This window comes from Carlito syrichta, unplaced genomic scaffold (assembly GCF_000164805.1).
Source record: "Carlito syrichta isolate Samal-C Ts95f unplaced genomic scaffold, Tarsius_syrichta-2.0.1 Scaffold269596, whole genome shotgun sequence".
Classification (NCBI taxonomy): domain Eukaryota; kingdom Metazoa; phylum Chordata; class Mammalia; order Primates; family Tarsiidae; genus Carlito; species Carlito syrichta.
Genome location: NW_007213692.1, coordinates 245,645 through 258,039, shown reverse-complemented (window position 1 = coordinate 258,039; position 12,395 = coordinate 245,645).

Sequence of the window (12,395 nt, the reverse complement as noted above, 5' to 3'; positions counted from 1 at the left end):
GAAAAATCACATTCAAGAATTCAAAATCCTATTGAAAATAACCAAAGTTAGGTATTGAAAAACACAACAGATGCAAAACATAATGCAAAAATAAAGCTATTAACTGATCAAACTGCTTCCTTCTAGTAATACAGAGTAGTTTGTGTCAGATTGACCTAGGACTAAGAAATTAACTCGGACTGGGTTCAGTGGCTCAGCCTGTAATCCCAGCACTTTGGGAGGCCAAGGCGAGTGGATTGCCTGAGCCTGTGGGTTCAAGACCAGCCCGGGCAACTTGGCAAGACCTCATCTCTACAATAAATAAATAAATAAAAATTTGCCAGCTGTGGTAGCGCACGCCTGTAGTTCCAGCTACCTGGAAGACTGGGGTGGAAGAATCGCCAGAGCCCAGCAGGTCGACGCTGGGGTGGCCATGAGTGTGCCTGTCAATGCACTCCAGTCTGGGTGACAGAGTGAGACTCCAACTCAAAAAAAAAAAAAAAGAAAAGAAATTAACTCTAAGATTCAGGGTAAAACTGAAATGAATCACGCTAACAAAGTCTAAAATCAAGCCTGTGCAAGTTCAAAGTGATCTACCTGTAATCTTACTGCTTGCTGTATTAAAAGTTAGTACTCTTCTGAGAAATACTGTAGAACCCAAATTCTCTAAGTGCAAATCACAATGTGCAATATTAACAAAGAATGTAGTACACATGTGAAGACATAAGAAATGCAATTCATGGTCAAAAGAAAAAAGTATGGTAAACAGAAACAGACCTACGAGAACTCAGGTGTTAACAGAAAAGAACATCAAAAGCAATGATAACTATGTTAAAGAATCTATAAAAGGAATTCTCAATCTTGGCAGCATTGACTTTGGGCTGGATGATTCTTTATTGTGAAGCGGGTTGCCCTGTGTCTTGTAGAATGTTTAGCAGCATTCCTGGCCTCTACCCACTAGATTGATTCCTAATGACGGCCAAAATGTTTCTACTAAATATTCTTAGGGGAGGAAATTGCCCCTGGACGAGTACCACTGGTATATGAGAAAAGAAGTACATAACAGATGAAGAAATAGGGAATTTCAGGAATGACATGGAAGCTGTAAAAGAAAAGAAATTTTGGAACTAAAACTACAGTATCTCAAATTTTTAATTGAATAATATTATTGAAAAATTTTTGGATGGAATAAGTAGATAGACCTCAAGACAAAAATATTATCAGTACACTTAAGTCTGGTCAATGAAATCATCTAACCTAAAGCAAATGAGGGAACAAAATTGCAAAACTTGACCAAAGCTTTCATGACCTGTGAATCAGTAATCTGTCTTACACATCTGTAGTTAAAATCCCTGAAGGATAGAAAGCAGAGAAAAAAAGAAAAGAAAAGTTTTGGAGAAATGTTAACTAGCATTTTTTTGCAGATTTTGATTAAAAACTATAAAAGATAGCAATTTGCCAATCCAAGAAGTCGGTAAACCCCAAACAGGATGAATATAAAGAAAACTACATTTGGGCAAATTGATAGTCAAACTGCTAAAAACCATAAGCAAAATTCTTTAAAAACCTTAAAGGAAGCCAAATGGGAAAAAAAGACATTACACACAGGGAAATAATGGTATCAGTGACAACTGACTTTTACCTAAAATAATGGAGGCCATAATCCATCAGAATGCTATGTTTAAAGTGCTGAGAGAAAAAAACTCAAACTAAAACTGTATCCAATGGAAATACTCTTCTAAAATAAGAGTAAAATTAAAACTTTTTAAAATGTATTTAAAAAAAGAGAAAACTTGTCAATAGCATACTTATAATACAAAAATAAAAAAGGAAATTTTTCAGACTGAAAGAAAATGAAACAATAGAAATTCAGATCTAGAAGCAGAAGTGCAGAATGCTAGTAGAAAATGTTAATTATGTGGGTAAGTATAAAAGATTCCTTAATTGTTCTTAAATTATTTAAAAGTTATTTTACTATGTATAACAAAAATTAAAACATTTTACTGTGAGCTTTATAACAGAAGTAAAGTATATGACTATATTATCACAAAGGATAGGGAGATAAAAAGAATTACAGTTTTATATGTTTTACATTATATCTGAAGCTGTGTGATAAATTAAGAGTGCATATCATATTTCCTAGATCAACCATGAGAAATACATTTCTAGATAAGAGTATCACTAAAAAGCCAATAGAGGAGATAGATACTAAAAAATACTGAATTCACACAAAAACAGGAGCAAAAAGTACAAAGAACAGTCAACAAATCACAAATAAATAGATGTTGCAGATTTAAAACCAACTACATTAATAAGTACATTAAACATAAATGAACTAAATAATTAAAAGGCAAGGATTGTCAGGTTGGGTTACAAAGCGAGACTCAACAACACATTGTTTACAAGAAACCAACTTTAAATAAAATATATACACAGACTGAAAGTAAAAAATGGGGAAACAACTTCCATACATGCTTTAAGCAGAAAGATGGTATATCTAAATTACTGTTTTTTCTTTATTTTTATTTTTTTTTTAGTTGGAGTGTCACTCTTGCCACCCAGCCTGGAGTGCAGTGGCACGCTCATGGCCACAGCAGCCTCGACCTGCTGGGCTCAGGTGATCCTTCCACCTCAGCCTTTCAAGCAGTTGAAACTACAGATGCAAGCCACCACGCCCAGCTAGTTTTTGTGATTTATTGTAGAGACGAGGTCTCACCAAGTTGCCCAGGTTGGTCTTGAACCCCCAGACTCAGGCAATCCTCTCGCCTTGGCCTCCCAAAGTGCTGGGATTACAGGCTGAGCCACCATGCCAGCCTATATTACTATTAAAGTAGACTTCAAGTCAAAAAGGATAACCAGAGACAAAGATGGATATTTTAAAATGATAAAGGAGATAATTCATCAAGAAGATATAACAAACCTAAAAAATGCATGCACTTAAAAACAAGCTTGAAAGCATATGAATCAAAATTTGAAAGACATAGAGAAAAGAGAAATTCTCCTTTTTCACTAACAACTCACATCGGCCAAGCTAGGTGGCTCAGCCTGTAATCCTAGCATTTTGGGACGCCAAGGTGAGTGGATTGCCTGAGCCTGTGGGTTCGAGACCAGCCTGGGCAACTTGGCAAGACCTCATCTCTGCAATAAATAAAAAATTAGCTGGGCATGGTAGCGCGCACCTATAATTCTGGCTACTTGGAAGGCCAAGGGGAAGGATCTCCGGAGGCCAGTAGGTCGAGGCTGTGGTAGCTGGGAGCGTGACCCTGGGTGACAGAGTAAGACTCCAACTCAAAAAAAAAAAAAAAAAAAGAAACTCACATCTTCTAATAAGTAACAGAAAATTATATTAAAAGCATTCACTCCTTGGGTCAAGGACTGTGCACACGTTATTTTCTCTCCCTTGCTGAAGTGCTTATTCTGTACCATATTCTAACAATACTTATATTGATATTCAATTCAATTCACTTACTAATTTTCCAGCATATTTACTGGCTAAACACTATGTGTTGGCCATCGATATGTAATTTTTTACTTATATGGTTTTCTTATCTCCCCTACAAATACAGGAATATCAGAGAATTCATTACTAGTCTCAGAATGTGAGTAATAAAATACTCTAAAAGCTAATTGTGGTGATGCTTGTACAACTTGTAAAAATATGCTTAAGGTGATTGAATTGTACACATTAAATGGGTGGATTGTGTGTTGTGTTCATTAGACTTCAATAGGCTATAACTTTCCACAGACCTGGAAGAAGGGGCTAGAAATATAGGTTGTACCAAGAAATGGGTGACTAACAGATCAAGTTTCTAAGACTTGAAATGAGAAGCCACCTCTTCTACTCTCTGTCCTGAGAGATGGGGAAAGGAGGAAGCCAGACAGAAGCAATGAGAACAGCCCTGAGACAACTAGTCAGTCACATTGAGAAGCTGGACCAAGATTCCAGCTGCAAGTGTGAATGGACAAGGATGAGACCAGACCACATGAGCATCCAACATGAGTTCCTGTGAGGCTCCACCTACCTGCATCACAGAAGGGTCCAGGTAGCCATGTGGACCATCCAGACTTCTTCCAGGACCTTCCTTCTAATGCATGAACTTTACTCTCCTCTAGTGCTAGTTAACCCCACCCATGAGGGTAGAACCCTCATGGCCAATTTACCCCTTAAAGGTCTCATCTCTTACTGCTGTGACAGTGACAACTAAATTTTAACATGAGATTTGGAGAGAACAAACATTCAAACCATAGCATTCTTTTCCTTGACTTCCAAACTCATACTTTTTACCTATGAAATAAATGCATTCCCTCCCAATAGTCCCCAAAATCTTAACTGATTCTTATACCAATTCAAAAATCCAAAGTCCAGAGTCTCTTCTGAATCAGCTATGGGTGAGATTGAAGGCAGAATGTATCCTAAAACAAATTCCCCTCCGGCTGGGAGCTTGTGAAGTCAACACAATTTACGTATTTCCAAAATACAGGGTGGGACAGGCACAGACTAAACACTCCCATTCCAAAGAAACAGGCAAGAAAAATACAGTCATTGGTCCCAAGTAAGTCCAAAATCCAACAGAGAGAACAACATCAAAGTTTTAGGCTCCAGATTAATCTTCCTTGACTGTATGTCCCACTTCCTGGACACTCTGGCATAACACTTGGGATTCCAAGGTCCTGTGAATTCCCACTCCTCATGGTTTTGCTGGTCGTAGCCACTGAAACTGCTCTTAAGTGTTAGAATTGGGTGTCTGCTGCTTTTCCAGGTTAGCGTTGCACTCTGGTATAGCTCTACAGTTCTGGGGACTCGGAGTCAGCCCCACCCTCATGACTCCAGAGAGATGGGGAATTGTATTGCCCTAGTGGGACTCTTTGTGTATTGCCCTAGTGGGACTCTTTGTGGTGGCCTCACATTGCCCTAGTAGGGATCCTACAGTGGCTCTGTCTTTTGAAATCTAGATGGAGGAAGCCATGCCCCCACAGCTCATCTGCACCATGTACAACACCAAGGTTTACAACTTGGAAGCCCTGCAGCAGCAGGTTAAGCCACACCTGGGCCCACTTGAGCCATGGCTGGGCAACTAAGGAGTGCTGCACCAGAAGACATCAGGTGGCCCTGGGCAGCCAGTCCTGAAGGCATCTCAAGCCCAAAACTGTTCTGCCCTTAAGGTCATAGGGCTCAGAACCTGTGATGGGAGGGAAAACCTTGATGATCTCCAAATGCCTTTGAGGTCTTTCTCCCATTGTCTTAATGAGTAGTTCCTTGGCCACACCCTTGGTATACTCTCCTGAATATACTTTTTTATTCATTACATGGCCAGACTGGGGATGTTCCAAATGTTTACACTGTGCTCTCCTAATTATAAATTTGCTTGGGTGTGGCCACTCACACCTGTAATCCTCACACTTGAAGAGATTGAGGCAGGAGGGTCACTCGAGGTCCAGAGTTACAGACCACTGGGCAACATAGCAAGAGCCTGTGTTTAAAAAAAAAGGAAAAGAAAAGAAAGAAAGAAAAAGGAAAGAAGAAAGAAAGAGAAAGAAAGAAAGAGAGAGAGAGAGAAAGAAAGAAAGAAAGAAAGAAAGAAAGAAAGAAAGAAAGAGAAAGAGAGAGAGAAAGCAAGCAAGCAAGCTGGGCTCGGTGGCTCAGCCTATAATCCCGTGCCTTGGGAGGCTGAGGTGAGTGGATTGTCTGAGCCCACGGGTTTGAGTCCCACCTGGGCAACTTAGTGAGACCTCATCTCTACAATAAATCAAAAATTAACTGGGCATGGTAGCGCGCGCCTGTAGTTCCAGCTACTTGGAAGGCTGAGATGGAAGGATCGCTGGAGCCCAGCTGGTCGAGGCTGCGGTGGCCGGAGGGAAGGAAGAAAGGAAGGAAGGAAAAAACAAATTAACCAGCTTGATGGCATGCACCCATAGTCCCAGCTACTTGGGAGGCTGAGGCAGGAGGATCACTTGAGTCCAGAAGTTCAAGGCTGCAGTGAGCTATGATCAGATCACTGTACTCCAGCCTGGGCAAAAGAACAACACTCCATCTTTAAAAAATAAATAAATTATAAATTTCATCTTTAAATCATTTTTTTCCTTCTAATTTTACCATATGTAGTTAAGAGAAGCCATACAGATCCTTCAATGCTTTGCTGCTTAGAGATTTCTTCTGCCGGGTCATCACTCTTAAATTGTTATCTTCCGTAAAAGCCCTTGGGCATGGATACAATTTAGCCACATTATTTGCTACTTTGTAACAAAAATGGTTGTTCCTTGGGTACCTAAGACCTTGTTCCTCATTTCTGCTTGAGACCCCATCAAAATGACCTTTAGCATCCATATTTCTGCTAATATTCTGACCACTTGAGTAACCTCTAAGAAGAACGAGATTTTTCTCCTACAGTTCCTTCTTTTTTTTTTTTTGAGTTGGAGTCTCACTCTGTCACCCAGACTGGAGTGCAGTGGCCGCTTCCGGCCACTGCAGCCTCGACCTGCTGGACTCTGGCGATCTTTCTGCCTCAGCCTTCCAAGAGCTGGAACTACAGGCGCGCGCTACCACGCCCGGCTAATTTTTTTGATTTGTTGTAGAGACAAGGTCTCGTCAAGTTGCCCAGGCGGGTCTCGAACCCGCGGGCTCAGGCAATCCACTCACCTCGGCCTCCCAAAGTGCTGGGATTACAGGCTGAGCCACCGAGCCCGGCCTACAGTTCCTTCTTATGAGCCCTCACCAGAGTCACCCTTAATGTTCTGCTTATGGCAATATAGGTCTTTTCTAGCTCACCCCTCCAAATTTTTCCAGCCTCTACCCCATTATCCAATCTCTCTCTCTCTCTCTCTCTCCCTCTTTCTTGAGTTGGAATCTCACTCTGTCACCCAGGCTGGAGTGCAGTGGCACACGTACAGCCATCCCAGCATGGAATTGCTGGGCACCAGTGATCCTTTTCTTCTGCCTCACCCTTCCAAGTAGCCAGAACTACAGGTGCGCGCTACCAGGCCAGGCTAATTTTTTTCTTTTATTGTAGAGATGAAGTCTTGTCATGTTGCCCAGGCTTCTCGTCAACCCTCGGGCTCAGGCAAACCACTTGCCTTGGCCTCCCAAAGCGCTGGGATGACGGGCTGAGCCACTGAGCCTGGTCCCACTACCCAATTTCAAAGACACGTCCACATTTCCAGGTATTTGTTAGAGCAACAGCTCCACTTCTTGGCACCGATTTTTGTCTTAGTCCCTTCTGGGCTGCTATAACAGTATACCTGAAGCTCCATAATTTATCAGAATGTATTGGCTCACAGTTCTGGAGCCTGGCAAGACCAGTATGTAGTTCCCAGCATCTGGTGAGGGCTTTCATGCTGTGTCACCACATAGCAGAAGGCAAGAGAAAAGAGACCAAGAGGGGGTCAAATCTGCCCTTTTATAATAGCCCTAATCCCACCCATGAGGATGGAGCCCTCATGGCCTAATCATCTCTTAAAGGTCCCACCTCTTTATATTGTTAAAATGGCGATTAAATTTCAACGTGAGTTTTGGAGAGGAAAAACACTGAAACTCAAGCCATAACATGAAATAATGACAAATTGTGTTACAAAATGGATGGGTCTGCCCTCCACCAGGGACTTGTTAAAATGGTTATTTCTTCTCACAGACATGTCTTCCCCCATTAAATACAAATCAACTGGGGATTTTTCCACAAATTGTAACATTCTTCTAATATCTATTTCTGTGACGAGTTCAAAGAGTAGAAAGTTGTTTTAGAGTTTTCTGAAATCCAACATCGCTAATGACTTTTAAATGTGTCTTGATGACTTTACTTTTAAAAATCAGAAAAATACATTTTTTCTGTAACAATTTTTATTAATCCATTCATCCAAATATTCATGCTTTTGTTGCGGGAAAACAGAGAGACTGTGACACCGAGGCTATCTTAGGAAGCAATGCTTTATCGGCGCTGACGTGACTCAGCGGGCTAATGCTCCAAGGCTGAGCAACCCGGAGAAAGAAGAGAAGGGTTTTATTTGTTAGTTGAGGTAAGGGAGAGGGTCGGGTAGTATGGCTATACATTTTTCTGTGGAATTTGCAAGGCTGTATTTAGCAAAACCAGATTTTCAAAGAACAAATTGACTCCAGGTTATACATGCCAAGCAGGGGTTGTAAACTTCACAAGGAGAGGATGCGGGGGTAAGGTTGTGAATCGATTACTATCTTGCATTTCCAGGAAAGCGGCTTGTGGCCATTTGGTTTTCTCACGTCCCATGTCGAGCAGGTTTGGAGCTTGCAGGTTTCTTTTATTTATTTATCTTTTTGAGTTGGAGTCTCAGTCTGTCGCCCAGACTGGAGTGCAGTGGCCGCTCCCGACCACCGCAGCCTCGCCTGCTGGGCTCCGGGGATCCTTCCGCCTCAGCCTTCCGAGTAGCCGGAATCACAGGCATGTGCTACCACGCCCGGCTGATTTTTTGATTTATTGTAGAGATGAGGTCTCGCTGCCCAAGCGGGTCTCGAACCCGCAGGCTCAGGCAGTCCACTCACCTCAGCCTCCCAAAGACGCGGGATGACAGGCTGAGCCACCGAGCCCGGCTGCCATAAGTATTTATAATCCTCTGGGGTGGTCATTCATCATCTTTCCAAACCTGGGTCCCTCCTATATTAACAGTTTGATCAAGAGATCGAGCACCCTGTGTTTTGAGACTCTCATAAAAGGGGGATGCCCAGTTCATCTCCCTTTGAGTTAGGCAGAAGGAAAAATCCTGGCTGGATTATTTCTATGGTACATGGGCCTCTCCATAGTGCTGGGAGTTGGGTACATGCAACCTTTCCACATATCCAAAATATTCGTTTAGGGGCTTTCCAGTGTTCTGGATTTACAGAGGACAGGTTTGTCCAGCTTTGACTTCTAACGGGGATACCTTGAAAAGGTTTAGCTTGTTCAGAGGATAGTACTGTACAGTTATTTATAGCTTGGGTGACAATATTACACTGGGAAGGTTTAGTTGCATAAGCAGATGCCTAATACCAAACAGGCCTTGTTGGCCACCATGTTCGGTGGGTTGAATTCCAGTATAATGTTTTTTTTGCAAGGTGTTTCTCCTACCCATTGAGTATAAGTGGAGCCTGCTCTGCTTAAGAGACTTCTCCAATTATTTTTGAGGAGAAGACCCATTTTGGGGGTAGGTTGTCTGTTCTAACAGTTACAGAATTGTTCCATAGAAAGAGCTGGTATGCATCAAGACTAGCTCCTTTCCAAGGCCACTCTTCAGCCATTAGGGCTCCTCGGCATACCCAACAATTTGTGACACCAAGTGTCCAGGCTATGTTTTCAGCCAAATTTATAAGCAGATTTTGGCCTACTTTCCATAGTTGAGGGAAGGGGGTTAACTTTGGCTGTTGGGTAGCTGGGGGAATTATAAATTGTACAACTTCTTTAAGCAGTTTCATGGCTTTGGGTGCAAGGGTGAGATCCCAACAAACTCAATTTGTGTTTCCAAGGGTGCTACAAGCTATAATACCAACTTTAGCATCTTGGTAGCTCTGGTTTAATAATCCAGTAAAGTACAGCTGGCCATTATGGGTACAAATATGTTTGTCGGTATAACAAACTTCCGGCTGGGGTGAACAATGATTTTTATGTCTGTTCAAATGATTTCTATACATTTACAAGCTGGGTGTGTGGGGGAAGTGATAGACACCCAAATTAGGCAGAAGTACATAAAAACGCAAGAAAGTTTCCTATTATAAGAAAGAACAGAAATGCTAGTGAGACCTTTTCCCAACATGTCCAGTTTGTAGGGGTGTACTCTTCCAGTCTTACAGCAAATAAAGTAGCAAACAGTATAGCAATTGGCAAATACAAAGGCTGGCAAAGCGTAGGCATGAAATTTTAGAAACAATGGCTTATCGGTAAGGTGTTGATGTCATTGAGTCCTCAAGTTTCTGCCGTGCGTAGATCAACCAGCGTCCGCTGTGTGGCTGAAACAAGGCTGGTGGATCCTCAAACTTCAGCCGTGGGTAGACTAGCCAGCCCCAGAGAGGCTACAGCAGGGCTTGGGGAATCTGTTTCGGGTTTTCCATCAGCCTCAGTGACTTTCCAGAGGGTCAGCTTAAGGGGAGCTGACAGATTTGCGGTGCACTCCCAGTCCTGGGAGGCAGGTTTAACTCTGCTGTAATGGATCCAGGGAACTATTTTGGCTACATTGAATGCAGGTGGGGTAGACAAAGGATGGTAAATGGGCCCCTCCAGAGGGATTTTAGAGGCTGTACATTCCATTCTTTTACTCATACCATATCATCTAGTTTAAAAGAATGGGCATCGCTAATTAAACCAATTGGTAACCATTCTCTGACTTGATAATGGATGGCGTCTAAGGCTGAACCTAAGGCTTGCATTTGTTGTTTTAGAGTGAGATTTCCTAACTCCTTCAAGTCTCCCTGTATGCCCTTAACAAGAGGGGATGGCCGCCCATAAAGGATTTCAATCCACCTTTCCCGAACTTTGTGGCGTATAGGCTGTATAGAGCTTCCATCTGATTTGCCGTCCTCTTGTCACTACCTGTACTACCTCGTCTACAAATGGTGGCCCATTGTCCTATCCTGTAGTGATGGGGAGCCCAAACTGAGGAATGATTTCTTTTCACAGGAGTGGGGCCACTTCAGTGGCTTTCTCTGTCCTGGTGGGGAAGGCCTCAACCCATCTCGAGGAAGTACACACAAAAACAAGGAGGTATTTGTAGCCTCAGCAGCACAGGTGTTCTGTAAAGTCCACGATACGATCCTCAAAGGGTGCTCCCCGCACCTGCTGTACTCCAGGGGAGACTTTGGGTTCCTGCCTCGGGTTATTTTGAGCACAAATTACACATTGTTCACAGACTACCTGCGCTATACCGGAGGCATATTGGGGGACATAGAAGTACTTACTGAGGCTATTCTCAAGAACGGTCCGTCCGCCGTGTGTCCCTTGGTGAAACCGCCTGACAAATGCTAGAGCCAATGACACTAGAATGGCGATCCGGTCATCTAGAAACTTCCACCATCTGGCTTGTAAGTGGTGTCCCGTTTCGGTTTCAAGCCATGTTTTCTCATTTGGCATGTCGCAAGGCCTCTAGTGTGTCGGCAGGTTAGGAAGCCGCACTGCGGTTGTTGCAGTGTTGACAGTTTCTTTTGCTTGCTTTGAGATTTGATCTGCTTTGCGATTTCCTTTGGCAGTTATTGCATTTCCCTTTTGATGCCCTCTGCCACTGCTGCCTCTTTGGGTGCCCATATAGCCTCTAGTAGCTCTAGAATTTTATTGTCATATTTTATGTCTTTTCCCCCTAAATTGATTCAACCTCTCTCCTTGTGTAAGGCCCCATGTGCACACAAGGTAATAAAAGCATACCTGGAGTCTGTATTGATATTAGTGCGTAGCCCTGTGGCTAGCTGGAGGGCTCGAGTGAGTGCAATGAGTTCTGCTTTCTGAGCTGAAGTTCCTTCCTATCGGCAGAGGTTTTGCCTTGACCGTGGAGTTTAAAGTTACCACCGAATAGCCCACAAGGCGCTCTCCCTCCTAATGAAGTTGCTCCTATCCGTAAAGTACTCGACTTCAGGGTCCCTGATGGGTTGGCCTGTTAAATCTGGATGGACAGAGAACACTTCATTTACTATTTCAATGCAATCATGATCTGGCTTTCCTGGTTCTACAGGTAGTAAGGTTGCCGGATTTAGGGTCTTTACGACCTCAGGCAAATGCGTGAGTTTTCACAGAGCATTCCCTGATATTTGACCATTCGAGCATTGGTTAGCCAGCATTGCCCCTTGTATTCCATTAAATTTATCACAGCTGCCGGGCTCGGTGGCTCAGCCTGTAATCTCGTGCTTTGGGAGGCTGAGGTAAGTGGACTGCCTGAACCCGCAGCTTCAAGACCCACGAGGGCAACTCATCTCTACAATAAAATTTTAAAAACCCAAAAATTTATCACAGCATGAGGTACCCTGACAGTTAGGCTTTGTCCCATAGTTAGTTTGTCAGCTTCTTTCCACAGAAGTGCCATGGCTGCCAGGGCTCGTAAACAAGGTGGCCAGCTCTGAGCCACAGAATCTAGCTGTCTGGATAAATATGCCATGGGTCTATGCCATGACCCCAGCATTTGAGTTAAGACCCCTACAATGATGCCAGCACTTTCATGCATGTATAGAAAGAAGGGCTTAATTACATCTGGGAGTCCCAGACCAGGTGCATCGGTGAGGGTTTGTTTAATTTGTTTGAAGGCCTGTTGTTCAGACTTTTCCCATAGTAGAGGCTCCTGCTCACCCCCCTTGGAGGCTTCATAGAGGGGTTTTATCATGATAGAGAAGTTAGGCATTCAAATTTTACAGAACTCCACAGCCCCTAGAAACTCCGAGATTTGACACCGGGTAGTTGGGACTGAAATTGAACACACTGCCTGTTTTCTTTCAGGGTCACATT